The 15,912-nt window shown below is 31.1% G+C and overlaps 1 long non-coding RNA gene across 2 annotated transcripts; it reads right to left on the bottom strand.

The window, feature by feature from the left end:
• Positions 1 to 2,930: 2,930 nt before the first annotated feature.
• On the bottom strand, positions 2,931 to 8,476 carry LOC134701752 (uncharacterized). Of its 2 annotated transcripts, XR_010104200.1 has the most exons (4): positions 8,297 to 8,476; positions 7,113 to 7,268; positions 6,370 to 6,447; positions 2,931 to 5,066 (listed from the first exon to the last, which is right to left on the bottom strand). It is a non-coding gene; the product is annotated as an uncharacterized LOC134701752 (long non-coding RNA). The 2 variants fall into 2 exon arrangements; XR_010104198.1 differs by lacking the exon at positions 8,297 to 8,476 and having other exon boundaries at positions 7,113 to 7,636.
• Between the last annotated feature and the right edge of the window lie 7,436 nt (positions 8,477 to 15,912).

The following is a 15,912-nucleotide window of genomic DNA, read 5'->3' as shown; positions in this document are numbered from 1 at the left end:
GCACCAATTTCAATATTTAGACTTATTATGTTTTTACTTCTGAGCCTCCTCACTCTCAGTTCGTACAAGTTATAGCAGATACTAGTATGTGATACGTATGATAGGGGACGTTTAATCTATACCTATAAAATGCATCGGATCGGAGGTATAGTAACTGTGAACCCTAAACACAGTGCCAAGCTTAACTTCACCATACGTATATATCATGAATAGTATCCAACTACTTCCTGTAATTGACTTTTAGGTCAATTTAAGTTTGTCCCGTTCAATAGTTTGTCCCGTGCATAATTATGTCATATTGCATGCAACTTTAAAATACTAGAATACAGCTTAATTGTATACTTACTGTTTAGACTTGACGTGTATTTTCTGTCTTTTATAACTACTTTCTTCTTAAGACACCAAAAATGTGGTTCAAACTAGAATTTCAATGCCTTTGATTGATACCTTTTCTGAAACTGTTGACAGTAATCTGCTAAATGATAAAATACAAAATGAGTTTCTTTCGCAAATTTATAGGAAGGACACGACTAATTCATGGTCCCATTGCTTTCTATGTTAAATTCCTCCGTTCAAACCCTACCCCTGAAGGCACACCTCTTTTGTTTTAAGTTCAAATAAAGTGGCAATCATTGCATTTCAAAGCAACACTTTAAGCTGCTGCTTAATTTGATGAAAAGCTACAACTCTATCTAGCTACTGAGAAGTGATACAATGTTTATATATAAGCACCACATAGACAGTAACAAGAAAGGCTGCTAACCTGTGAACTTTTAGACGGCACCAATTTCAATATTTAGACTTATTATGTTTTTACTTCTGAGCCTCCTCACTCTCAGTTCGTACAAGTTATAGCAGATACTAGTATGTGATACGTATGATAGGGGACGTTTAATCTATACCTATAAAATGCATCGGATCGGAGGTATAGTAACTGTGAACCCTAAACACAGTGCCAAGCTTAACTTCACCATACGTATATATCATGAATAGTATCCAACTACTTCCTGTAATTGACTTTTAGGTCAATTTAAGTTTGTCCCGTTCAATAGTTTGTCCCGTGCATAATTATGTCATATTGCATGCAACTTTAAAATACTAGAATACAGCTTAATTGTATACTTACTGTTTAGACTTGACGTGTATTTTCTGTCTTTTATAACTACTTTCTTCTTAAGACACCAAAAATGTGGTTCAAACTAGAATTTCAATGCCTTTGATTGATACCTTTTCTGAAACTGTTGACAGTAATCTGCTAAATGATAAAATACAAAATGAGTTTCTTTCGCAAATTTATAGGAAGGACACGACTAATTCATGGTCCCATTGCTTTCTATGTTAAATTCCTCCGTTCAAACCCTACCCCTGAAGGCACACCTCTTTTGTTTTAAGTTCAAATAAAGTGGCAATCATTGCATTTCAAAGCAACACTTTAAGCTGCTGCTTAATTTGATGAAAAGCTACAACTCTATCTAGCTACCGAGAAGTGATACAATGTTTATATATAAGCACCACATAGACAGTAACAAGAAAGGCTGCTAACCTGTGAACTTTTAGACGGCAGCAATTTCAATATTTAGACTTATTATGTTTTGACTTCTGAGCCTCCTCACTCTCAGTTCGTACAAGTTACACTGCATGAAATGATGCATTTAATATAAAATTAAATGCATATATTATGCATATTAAATTTCAAATTACAAAAAATATTATGCATTTACTTCGCTGGAAAATTTCTAATTTAGTATAGATTTAAACTAAATTTAATATTGCAAATAAATTCCCAAATTTCAACCTAGTTTAAAGGTATTTTTAAATCTAAATAAATTTCAAATTTAAAAAATTAAATATAAACTAAATTTGAATAAATTTGTAATCTAAAGATTTTTTTATGTATATTAAATTTGATTAAATTTCAGATTTAAAGAAATTTGAATATAAATTAAATTTGAATAAATTTCAAATTTAGAGAAGTTTTAATATAATTTAAATTTGAATAAATTTCAGATTTAAAGATCATTGATCGTAAATTAAATTTGAATAAATTTCAAATTTAAATATGAACTAAATTTGAATAATTATGTAATTTAATTTCATGTAAATTCAAATAAATTTCTTGTTTATGACTTATTTAAATTAGAACTTCCATCAAATTTAATGCAATTTAAAGTCAATATAATCCTGTATAACTGATGTACTTACAAAACAATAGTGCAAATGAAAAATGAAGAAAAGGAAGAATTTTTCCCTCTGCTTTTTTTTGGAAAAGGGATGTAGGGGATTTTTTTCTAATTTAACCCAAATATCTGGTTTAGAAATATCTAATTAAACATAAAACGAAAATTAGGAAAAACAGGAAGTGTCAATAATTACAACTTTGTAGCTACTGAACAAATAAAATTGATCCTCCAACTTTTCTGATCCATATTTACAAAGTATAAGACTTAAAGGGCATGGATTGCTGATCTGTTTATTTACAGTAGAATAATATTTGTGGTTTCAAATGGCAATGTGCAAATGTATAATTTGTCAGTAACATTGAAGACTGTCATTCATTTGCAAAGCTCAATACCATTTTGTAAGTATGCTTTTACCTATATGTAAAGAATGGCACTGCATCTGAATGTGTACAAGAACTTGAAGGGTTAGAATCTAAGACATACAAAAAACACAAACACCAGATATAAACTATAGGACAAGGCTATCTCTATGTGTGATTTGGATTTTGACAATTGCAGCAATAAATAATACAGGAGATAACAAAAACTTTTGGACAAAGCATTACCATACACAACAATTTCCAGCATTTTCTAATTGTCATCCTGTCTTGAGCCTAGTTATTTTCATGTCTTCTCATCAGGTCAGAATAATAAAAAACAATTTTGAATTATCTCCCTTTGTATATACTTCAATAAAAGAAACTAAGTATCTAACAAATTAATTTTATTCAGATACTGACAAATAAGAGTTGTTTTGATGATAAATTAAATAAAATGTCAAATGTTTGAAATACAATTTTACTATCAAACAATTAAAAAAAAACATTTTTTGTTTAAATAAGTCCAGTTCTACATCGAAGAACCTCATCAAATTCAAACTAATCAATAAAATAATGGTAAGTGACAAATCAAAATGCTTACTTGTATAGATGGTTTCAGAATCATAACAATAGGGTTATAACAAATAGCAAACATAGCCACTTTAAAATTTCAAGTTTGGCATCATAAAAAGATAAATAATAATAATGTCCCTTGCTAGCATTATTTGTCAATTTTAAAAACTTCAAAAAGCAAAAAACAAAAAACATTACGTTATTTACATAATCAACATAATTGCTAAATTCAAAAACAATCCTGCTGCTGGAACATTTTAATTAAAATGGTATGAGATTTCATTCCAAGTGCTGTATGCAAGAATAAAAATAATAAGGTGTAATGTTATATTTCAAATATGTACAATTAAATAAAATAGCACACAAATAAACTTTTATTAACAAAATTATGTAATGTCAATCAAAAATTTATCAATACTGAATGAACTTAAACAATTGAAGAAAATAATAAGTTTATAGGTTTAAAAATATATGTGGTGTATTAACTGTTTCCTGATTAGTTAAAAGTATCAGTTTTATTTTCAATGTTTACATTTTATGGTGACACACCCACTCTGATGTTGTGTATTAACACGTCAACACATGTGTACATTGTTATTGTTAATATAAGTAATATAAAAGTTCTTTGAGCCTTATTTTTTATTGAAATTGATTGATAATGAATGGCAGTAACTTATTTTGCTTTTATTGAACCATAAAATTCACATTTTACATAATCCTCTTCGCAGATGATTTAATGTGAAAATATAAAAAGTTATCTCCCTTTGACCAAGCGATTATAAATAATATGGTGAAATTTTACAGGAAAAAAGTGACAGCAAATACTAGACACTGAAATGAGCCACACTCAAATTATTATTCAGCATTTTAATGTGAAAATATAAAAAGTAATCTTTCTTTGGCCAAGCCATTATAAATGATATGGTAAAATCATCACAAAAATTGACAGCAAATACTAGACACTGAAATGAGCCACACTCAAATTATTATTCAGCATTTTAATGTGAAAATATGAAAAGTTATCTCCCTTTGGCCAAGCCATTATAAATAATATGGTAAAATCATCACAAAAATTGACAGCAAATACTGGACACTGAAATGAGCCACACTCAAATTATTATCCAGCATTTTAATGTGAAAATATAAAAAGTTATCTCCCTTTGGCCAAGCCATTATAAATAATATGGTAAAATCATCACAAAAATTGACAGCAAATACTAGACACTGAAATGAGCCACACTCAAATTATTATTCAGCATTTTATTAACCAGTAAAGGCAACAGAAAGTTTACGTAAAAAGAAATATGTAGCTTAACCAAACACAATACCATAATCTGATGTCACCGATATGCTGCACTTATAAATAATATTTATAGTAAAATGCAAATGTTGAAATTAAAGAGCAATAATTCATCTGTTTTACTTTCAAAAATAATTGATTTCAATAAACCTGGCAAACCCCTCCATTTGACTTATTTTCAGAGGTTCCCCTCAAAGTGAAGATTGTCAACTATAATTCAAAAGTAAACATGAAGGTATTTTTGTTCTTGCAAATTCCAAAAGTGTACCTTTGAATTGGCCCTTTTTTAAATTCAAAGAAATTTTCATTGACATCTCTCAATTTTTTTGTCATATGCCCTTAAGGAAAAAAAACCATGCAAGTTCTGTACATTTCTTGTGACAAGGCCTCTCTGATTCACTTAGACCTCAGCTTTTTGCCTTGTGCATTCAGCTGTCTCTAGTATTTACAGTCTAGTAAATGACTTTAGTCTATCCATGTAAGATTTAAAATCTTGTGACAGTCAAATCTGAAGTTTTGTGATCAGGCGAGTTTATTTACAGAATCACTGTTCCCACTTGACATTTAATCAATTTTCATGGCCTGTCTTAAATTGTCCTCTTCAGATACTAGCAGTTTCTTGGCTTAAAGGACCTTAGCTCTATTTTGTAGATTCTGTAATAAAGTAATTAAAAAATGTTTAGTTTTATTAAATTGACTAGTGATATCTACGAAATGTATGTGACAAAAGAAATAATATTCTGCATGCAATTATTCTATCTTAATGCAGTTGTAATCAAATCATATACATATGTATTTAAAAAATATTCTAATGTCAGAGTGACCCAAAAATATCTTGTGGAATAACTCTATTAAAAGAATAGCTAGAAGTTGTGATAAATTTTGTATTTTCAATGGACCATGAAATTGGGGTCAAAACCATTAATCTATCATTAGAAAGATTATAACATAAGGCACATGTGTATCTATTTTTGAGTTGATTGTTCATTAACTTCATTAACAACTTTCCTGACCAGAACAGATATAAAGATGAACAAAAAAAGGCATGAATCATTAAACATAAAACCCTTCTACTATTGTTGGCTGACATTACAATTTATTACACATATTACACATTGTGATTTATTCATCAACATTAAAACATTTATTGATTTGTATCAGTTTATATTTAAAAACTCCTACTTTCATTGTTTGGTCTTAATGTGTACAATATATACAACTTTTATCATTTGATGTGTGATCCCCTGAGGGGTTCAGACTTATATTTTAGTGAGTGTTTGATGTGTCTTTGGGCACACTATGGAGGTATAAAATAATGTAACACTCCCTTTTCCCCTTGGGAGATTGTTATTGGAATAACTCATTATTGAGTTTGTTGTCTTTATCAATTTCAATATAAATCACAAGATTAGGTACAGCAATTTTGTTTTCTTTTGACATATGAGAAGTATTTGTAAATAGTACAATCAGCTGTATACAATATATAACCAACAAAAAAATAAGAAACTGGATTACTGCCCTTTCAACTTAACCTTATATGTATTTATTATTTGATTTATAAAGTAATATTTAATCAATAGAAATTCATGTGAAAAATTTCAAACAAGATTTAAGTCAGTCATTGTTTGATTTGGCTTATTGTACTAAATACACAATTATTTTTATTTTTTGTTGTTGTTTTTTTTTCCTGCAATTTTTTTTGTGACACTCAATAGTAAAAAGAGTATGAATTCAATCCCCCATGACTCTATTCATGCTATTTGTTAGATGTCTGTACTCTCATTGGCAACCACACTTCATCACCTTATAAATTTATTTTTGCAGGCCTCAACTAACAGTATTTTCCATAAAATATATAAACAATAACAAGCTAGTACAATCATGACAATGAGACTATTAATTTATCCCAAGACTTGGTCTAATCATGTCAAATTGATGTAATTACTAAATAGCTTACTTCAAAATAGAACCAGCTGCTGTTTTACATGCCCAGACTAGATCGTGTATGCCTATAAGCATCACGGACAGCTGCTTACTACAAAATAAAACAGAAAAATTCCGTAACTAAATGTGCATTGCCAGGAGATAATTAGTTGAATTTAAAAAATTTCAAGCAAGTCTAGTATATATCATGAACATTGCATATTATATTTGTTAAACTTAGTCTAAGCAAAGGAAAGGGTGTACAGGTTTCGCAATACTTAATATATATATATTATAGATATAGACCGGCAGATGTGGTGTGAGTGCCAATAAGACAACTCTCCATCCAAATGACAATTTATAAAATTAAACAATTATAGGTCAATGTACGGCCTTCAACATGGAGCCTTGGCTCACACTGAACAAAATGCTATAATGGGCCCCAAAAATTAATTACAATGTTTGGCTCTATGAAACTTTATGATTACGTGTATATGTATATATTCTGACAGACATTTCAACATACATGTACATATAAGGTACATTTATAGATTTTAACAAGACTAAGCAAGTATATAAGCTGATAACACTAAAAAGGCAAACATGTACCTCTGCATGATGTGTATTTTATCAAAGACAACGGCACATCTCTATTTGAATGACATGACACATTTGACATGACTATGTACATTTATATCTTTTGAAAGATTTTTAAAAATCATAAATTCAGAAAAATGTAGACAATATATATATTACACATGATATACAATATAATACCTTTACATGGAAGGAGCATGGATGGCTGTTGTATTCCCTTATCTTTGAGCACCTGTTTCTGCGTGCAAATCGATTCTCTGTAACTATTGATGCAATTCTTCAATTTTTTTCACCTTGATCCGTCATCAAGATTTCTGTTGGGGAATCCATCATCTTCTGTATTAGTTAAGTAAAATTAAAACTCTTTTAGAGAATGTAAATATTCATCATGATGTTTATACAAATATGATAGTAAGTTTAAATTCTGTTATGACCTTAAGCTTATGCATTTTAAACTTGAGTCACTGAACTGTAGTACTATGTACATAAACAGCATGTACATGTACAGGTTTGAAATGTTTGCAAAAATTTACTCAATAGTCATAATATAAATAAAGGAAGTATGGTGACCAACATGTATGTATCATTTGTATGGCTAGTAATTGCATCGACATCAGTTGGTCATTGGTGGATAGCTTTTATTTTGGAAACATACCACATTGTTTACTTTAATCTTATTAATCTTCATATAAACAATAATATGAACTATGCACATATCTTAAATTTTCTCTTTTGAATTGTTTTACATTGTCTTATCGGGCCTGTTATAGCTGACTATGCGGTATGTGCGTTGCTCATTGTTGAAGGCTGTATGGTGACCTATATAGTTGTTATTTAATGTCCCAGTCATTTTGGTCTCTTGTCTCATTGGCCATTTTGGTCTCTTCTGGACAGTTGTCCCATTGACCCAATGAGACAACTATCCACAAGAGACTTAAATGACACAGACATGAACAACTATAGGTCAGTGTACAACCCTTCAACAATGAGCAAAGTCCATAATGGCAATCATACCACATCTTCTTTTTTATATATCACTAAGCATTTAAATTTATACCAATAGGCAATATTAGGGTACAACTTGTATTGTCACCCGGTAAGTTAGGTACATGTACCTATAGAACAAGTCAATTATCCAATAATCTTTAAAACTTCAGCGCAGTTTGTAATTATTCACAATAAACAATAAATGAATGGAATAATTGATCATAATTGGGTTGCACGACCTGACCCGGACATCTCCTTTTTATATTAAGGTTTTGGGAATAAAATATATGGGGCATGTATATCAGAATAATCATAAAAAAATAAATTGATTGTGTAAGGTGATGTAATGTATAATTATCTATAAGTAATACAGTCACCAAGTCGAAAATCATGCTGTTCTTCTTCTTTTCGAATTTGAAAATCCCGCAACATGACGAGTTAAAGATTGCTACATAGAAAACACTCGAGGCAACCGAAAGGTGCACGATCGCACTAAATACCAGTAATATATTATTAAACCAAATAAAATAATGTATCCTAATTGATAGATTGAGATAATATATGCTGTTATAATTGTTTAAAGGATGTGAATTACAGAATAAATGACTGAAATATGATCTTCAGAAATTAACTAGTACATGTACAGATAATAAAGTATTTTCCTGGTATACTTTTTGGTCTTAACTTACACTGTTATTTTAACAACATTACAAAAAACCGCGGGACATGACCAGATAACAAATATAATTTTTCATACATAAATCAAGTTGATCGAATTACCTGGACTCATAATATTCACACATTTGTATAACACTTAATATATATTTCTCAAATTATTGCTTTAATAGTGAGCATAGGTACTTGGGGACAGGACATTTTTTTTAACCTACCGGCCTTTTTCCAAAATCTGTTATTTTTTCGTTTTCTATCATTATTTTTTTGCGTCTGTCTGTGTCATTAGAACATAAATACACTACAGTTTAATTTAAACATATTTTATTTGCAAAAGTAGCAAAAGGGATTGGACACAAGTAATAACAACATTAGAGCCGTCCTCTCCCAATATATATAAATATAAACACAAAGTACACTGATTAGATAATGGCGAAAAAGGGGAAAAAACATAGTACTTCAAACAAAAATTAGAAAAAAAAGAGAAAAAAAAATACAATATAATAAGGAATAATAATAAAACAACTTGACTGGAGTGAAAGGTTGTTGAAAGTAGAAATTTAGAATGTTAATTGATTGTTTTAAATCTTTGTGGTATTCTGATATAAGATTGTAAGGACTCAAACATGTCTTTGTTTTGCTGAAAGGAAAGGTCACCGTCACCAGCTAACAGAAGCTTAATGGATATAGCGTAACTTTCTAATTTTGAAAACAGTATTTCTCTTGCTACGTTGTGAAAAGCGCACTCTAAAAAATAGTGTATACTATCCTCAACAGGGTAACCACAGTTGAATGCTGGACTTGGTTTAATATTAACACGATGTAAATCTGAATTTAAAGAACTGCACATATTTCTCAAACGTGTATGAATGATATTAAGTTTTCTATCCCCACTACTAAAATAGGAAGGTGGTTGTATCAATTTGGACTTCATCTTTCGTTTAAAAATATTTATATATTTTTTGGCGTATGTATGTCGGAGGGAAGGCTATTCCATTCAATAGTAGTGGATGGGAAAAAGATTTTCTAGTTATGTCTAGTCTATAACCGGGTACTACATGATTATTACTGTTTCGCAAATCGTAGTTAAATACTTGACCAACAAGCGGGGGCATTAAACCACAGAGATAATCAGGGGCAGTCCTAGGCCTATTATGTAAAGAATATAACATATTGAGATTTCTGGATTTTCTTTTGTCCACAAGCAATTGCCAGCCAGTTTCAAAATATACAGCTTCCCGACTAGCAAACACGGGCAACCCAGTTACTAACCTCCCTGCTTCTAATTAACTGAACATGTTCTAAATTGTCGGCTTCTTGTTGAGTACAAGGACTTATATAGATCTATATACCATATGATCCCTGTTGAGTACAACCATCCCAGAACTCACATGCATATTCCATAACGGGTCTTATAAAGTTGAATATATACGAGCAAGATAATTTCTATTCAATACATTTTTCAATTTTTTAAAAACATTTAATCTTGTGCTTGCACACTTTGAAATATTTTCTATAAGTGTATGCATTTTACCATTGGAATGAAAAGTAATCCCTAGGTGTTTATGACAGGAGACAAATTCTACTAATCGGTTTTGAAATTCTATTTCAATATCATCTGGGGAACGGTATGGCAGGAGAATACTAGTATCATAGCCTTTGTCTTATTAGGGTAAACATTAATAAGCCAAGCTTTATACCATACTGAAATTTGTTCTGAAATCGGTGATTAAGACAAACTCTATAGTGTAAGACAATAGACTACAAAATACTTGGTTTTGCTATTTACTATCTATTCCAAGTTTACTATCCATATATATATTACTAAAGAGAGTGAATTAAAAGAAAACGAAAGAATAACGGATATTGAAAAAAAGGGGGAGGGTAAAACAATTGTCCTATCCCAAAGTTCCGATGATAGTAAGAACCTTCTTACTATACAAATCCTAGATTCATGACAGTGATATATGCATTCTAAACTGTATACAGAAATCAGAGTTATCCAAGATATTGACTTCTAAATTAACTTTATGTTACCCCAGCTCCCGGGGGGGGGGGGGGGGGCACTTCAAACTTTTTTGGGTAGGGGTGAGCAGCTGAGACATCAAGTACCCCACCCTTTTCATATATTTTGTTTATCAAAAATATATACCTTATCATATATTAATGAAGAAAAAATAGACCTATAGATATATTTGGATATTTTTATCTTCTGATACATTAGAGTTTACAAAAAATTTGAGGTCCCGCTCATTTCACGTATTTGTTTAGAAGCAACGCAGTCGCAATAATCACACATTGCTTTACCAATAAATTCTTCACTCTTCTTTTTGCCAGTGCTATTTGCCCCTTTTATAACTTTAATTATGAAGAAATTTCAATTTGAAAAGACAATAGATAATGTTTTATCAGATAATTGTAGTTACACTTCAGATAGTATCACTTTTACTGAGTTTACATTAATTAAAAACTGATTTGTCGTTCCCTCTTGAAGGACGCTGACACTATGCTATGGAATTTCTTCTAATGTTTCATGCATGTAAACCTTTCAATGTTAATGAGGTGGAAATGTCAAAATGATTGGATTTATTGCTCTTATATCTAACCTCAGTGGAAATACCACATTGAATAAATAGAGTTTAATTGGTTTGACAAATAGCTGATGCATTTACGACTGCGGTTTAACCGCATTAAAAATAAACAGAAACATTTGATTAGTTTCAGATACTTATAATATATATCCAGCAAGTGATAATATCAACCTATTGATATATTTAATCTGAATTTCTCACCCTTTTCATATATCATGAAGCATGAAATAGTGACCTATTCCAGCGGCTCATCCCTACCAGTCATTACATAGGAAGTGCCCAAATAGCTGATGCATTTACGACTGCGGTTTAACCGCATTAAAAATAAACAGAAACATTTGATTAGTTTCAGATACTTATAATATATATCCAGCAAGTGATAATATCAACCTATTGATATATTTAATCTGAATTTCTCACCCTTTTCATATATCATGAAGCATGAAATAGTGACCTATTCCAGCGGCTCATCCCTACCAGTCATTACATAGGAAGTGCCCACCCCCCCCCCCCCCCCCCCCCCCCCCCCCCCCCCCGAGCCCCAGCTACTGACTCCAATTTGACATTATATATTGTGTAATGTTGGTGTTAAATGAGATATGTGTTTAAATTCTTCGTCGAATAACTGAAATCGGTGTGTCGATATCTACTGGTCCTCCACATGCCCCGGGCAAATCAAGCAGCGATAATCGGGCATATCTTTGCTTCTGACCGAGAAGACTGACTTCAAAAGGACTGATTTGATGAATATTTAACTGTTAAGAACCTTCATCAGATCCCGAGTCTTGCATGAAGATGGAAACTGATAGCTATAGACTAAGGGACGATATCAAAAGTTCAATGAAGGATAAAAAAAAAAAACTTAATTCATATAGTTTTTTCACCGACTCCCCTACCTCCCCCCTTCTTAACGTAATTTGTGAAAAATTGATTGACCAATAACGATATATGTAAAAATCGATGTCTATTTATACAAAACTTGCAGCAATTTGAATTAAGTTTTTTTTTTATCCTTCATTGCTTTTTTGATGTCGTCCCTAAAGTACTGGTACATTGTATTAACGACTTTACTATGAGAAATATCATCATCTTCAGGATTTGAAATGATATTCTTGTAGACTTTTAGCCAGAATGGTATATACATAAGGAGACTGGTGAACGTGTAGAACATGAAGGCAAACTGTTAGAAACGTAACCTGGCGGGAAAACATGTAGATAGACTTGTAGACACGGAGACAGACTGACGGACACATAGAGACCGGTGAAAACGTATAGACTTGTGGACACATAGTCAGACTGTTAACAATCATATGGACAAAGAAACTAGGGGTCTATAAGAGAGACTTGTTAAAGTAAAAACAGACCAGTAAATGATTGAAAAACTGATGAACATGTAAACAGACTTGTGCAAATGTAAAATGACAAAAAATATTTGTCAGCCTAAAAATCTGATTCCGTAACTCTATTGGGTTTAATTTTCAGACTTGTATGAATATGGAATCTATATTTTTTGGAGATGCATTATGTTGTGGGGCAAGCTAAGATAACAGTTATCAAAGCCCTCCTTTTTTCAAATAATTTGCCAGAAGAAGGATTGCATAGGGGAATTATTCATTCCATTTGCACAACATAAACAACGCATACCCCTTTCTATTTATCTTCATTTTGTCGTAATATGAATGTTCTATGATCTTTTGATTTTAGTATAAATGGACACTTGTTTACTTGGTTGTGCTATGATGGATTTAGTACTACCATATTTTGTTTTCTTTAATTCTGTATTTGCAAAACAAACAAAGACAATTTTGATTACGGCAAATACAAAACAAACATAATGAAAACTTGTAAACTTGGATTAAGTGTATTATTTCCAAAATCAATTCAACATCATGCATGTTAGCTCATCGGGTCATCTTTGACTTTACCAATTATATATACACCACATTTTACACTAGTTTAACAAATAATTCATACTTTTTAGAAGCGTTGCCAATGTGCACAACATGTGGTTTATTCATTATAAAAGTTGTAGGTCACTGGGTCATTATCAAACACTACAGAAAATTAAACAATATATAAATTTGTCTTTGGAATGCAAGTCTATATACTATACTGAGTCAAATAAGTTCAGCAGCGCATATTTTAAACAAACATTTCAACAAATAAACAACACCTATTGTCTGTGTGTGTGTGTTAGAAGTATACAAGTGATCTAATTATTATACAGGAAAGAAAGTGAACCATATTTTGTGATTTTCTTTACTTGAAAATGAAAAAAACTTGACAGAAATTAAGATAAATATGACTTAAATGTATCCGTTGCTTAACTTTTTTGTTAAGCAGTATATTTAGAATTTGTTAATAGTATACTAGTATAATGCGACGTAGGTAAAAAAAATTCTTTGAAAAATATCATCATTTTTTAATTTTGATGAAAACACTTATTGTGGTCTTGCGCTTTGCCCTTTTTGAAGTTAAGTGGTTCGTTTCATTTTACCTTATTAACACTTTTTTTACTTCAGCATCACTGCATGATGATTCTTTTGTAGACGTCTTTGGCCCGAGACCACAATTAATTCCTCTATTAGTTCTTTATAACGTTTTGTCTCATTAAAAAAATTTGAACTATTCTTTTTGGCAGATCTTTTGTTTGTGTAATGTACAGTACAAGTCCCAAAATATGTCCAAGTTTCAGAAAAATTGCATGTTTACAACTTACAAATTTAGCCAATACACATCCATACCCCTATGGACAAGTCAAGAGGTGTTCCGAAAACTGTAAATATCACCTTTTTGCACCTGGCCTAATCACTCTTTCCATATCAAAATCAGTTAAAATAAAACATCTAAAAATTTATTTCACCTCTCTTCTTTCATTTCCACCTTATAAAAGCTAAGAAATGTTTGAGAAAAGGAAAGAAAAAAATTTAAGAAGAAATACACTTAAATTAAAGGGAACTATATTCGTGAACAACGAAAAGTGGGGTCATTAATTGTGGTCTTGGGCCTATTAGACCCTTTTTCTTCAATATAATGCCCCAAAAAATGGCACGCATTAAGCTTATTCTATATCCAACTAGCATACCAAATATCAAATCAATCCGACAAGTTTTATGGCAGTTCTGATAGTTTTAATAACACTACCCTCAGGTTGATAATTCTAGGTATTTTCTGGCATGAAATTATAAAAACATAAAACAACTAGGAAAAGTAAAAGTTTAATAACTTTCTTGTTAAACATGATATCTTATAAAAGTAAAATGTCTATAGTAGCTAAATGGTTACATTTCTAGAATCTGAAAGAAAATTTATAAAAAAATATGTTTTTCTAATTGAAATTAAATTTTTTCTTTAATTATTTTTTAATTTGGTTAATATACCAACACTAGATATAAAAAAAATCCATTTAAAATATTTAAAAAGAAAATTTACTTCCAAAACTTATCTTAAAAAATTGCTTATCTTATCTGTAATAAGTAAAATATAACATAAACACTAATTAGTCAAATTTCACAGGTACTTGGCCTGTTTACCTGAGGTACCAATATTCAAGTGTAACATCAGGTCAGATTACATGTAAAGAAAATTTCAAACTAGTGTAATTTCTTTATTTCTTGAAATATTCCTCTAAAATAAACTTTTTAGTGAAGTTTTCTGTTTAGTTTATCCTTATAGATAAATAGAATTAAATTTTCGAACAGATTTTTGTAAAAAAAACAGTTATTAAAAATTATACTGCATTTTGAAAAATAAATTATCTAAAAAATTAATAAAAAAAAAAATATGCTTCTTTGTTCAATTAATCTCTTAATAAATGATTAAGTAACCTATTTCAATAGATTTGGATAAAACAATCTTTATCTGAACCCCTAATAGTACATTAATTGGCTTAGTTGGATACTGCTAAGAAAACTCTGTTAATTCAGAGTTGCCTCTGAAGGTGGTCTCTTGAAATCCATGTCACAGACTGCATCAAAAGAAAAAATGTACATCAAAGCAGATATCATACAGTGCTTGATTATAAATATAAGGATGTCCAAAGTTTATGCTATCAGTCCAAGTTGTGATATTACGGATCCAGTTAAAATTTTTAAAATGTTCACTAAAGGTTATACCCCATATAGCAAAGGCAAGAAGAGGTCAAAGAAAGACAACTCTCCAAGAAATCCTGGATGGTTCCCTGTAGGCACAAGTGGTAGAAGCAGAAGCCGGACGCCAATACAGATCCCTGATTCAGCTAGTGCAAGTACTTCCTATGTGCGGCAAACTTTACAATCTCCTGACTATGAAAATGCTACTGGTCACATCTGTACTCTTCGACCGCAAGCGAATGCTAACCTGAAAATAGAAGAAAACAACGCATTACATTGTGGTATGAGATGGATAGACAGTCAACTGACAACCAGCTTGATCAACACTACTTATGATAAACACAAAATGGAGTCACCATCCTGTCCTAGGTTGAATGTGGACTATCATGAACAGAAAAAGTGGGGAACTTGCTGGCAGTATACCCTAAAATGCCTAACCTGTGGTTTTATTGGAGACAGAACGAAGATGTATAAAGAAATAGCTAATGGTAAACCAGGACCCAACCCAGGACAACCAAATGTAGCCCTTGCATCTGCTTTGCAGGATTGCCCAATTGGAAATACCACGGTGCAGCAACTACTTGCAGGAGTTGACACACCACCACCATGCCGCAGCAGTATGCAACGCACATCTAACAG

This window comes from Mytilus trossulus, unplaced genomic scaffold (genome assembly GCF_036588685.1).
Source record: "Mytilus trossulus isolate FHL-02 unplaced genomic scaffold, PNRI_Mtr1.1.1.hap1 h1tg000265l__unscaffolded, whole genome shotgun sequence".
Lineage (NCBI taxonomy): Eukaryota > Metazoa > Mollusca > Bivalvia > Mytilida > Mytilidae > Mytilus > Mytilus trossulus.
Note: the sequence above shows the minus strand (reverse complement) of the source record. Positions and strands in the feature narration are given on the sequence as shown.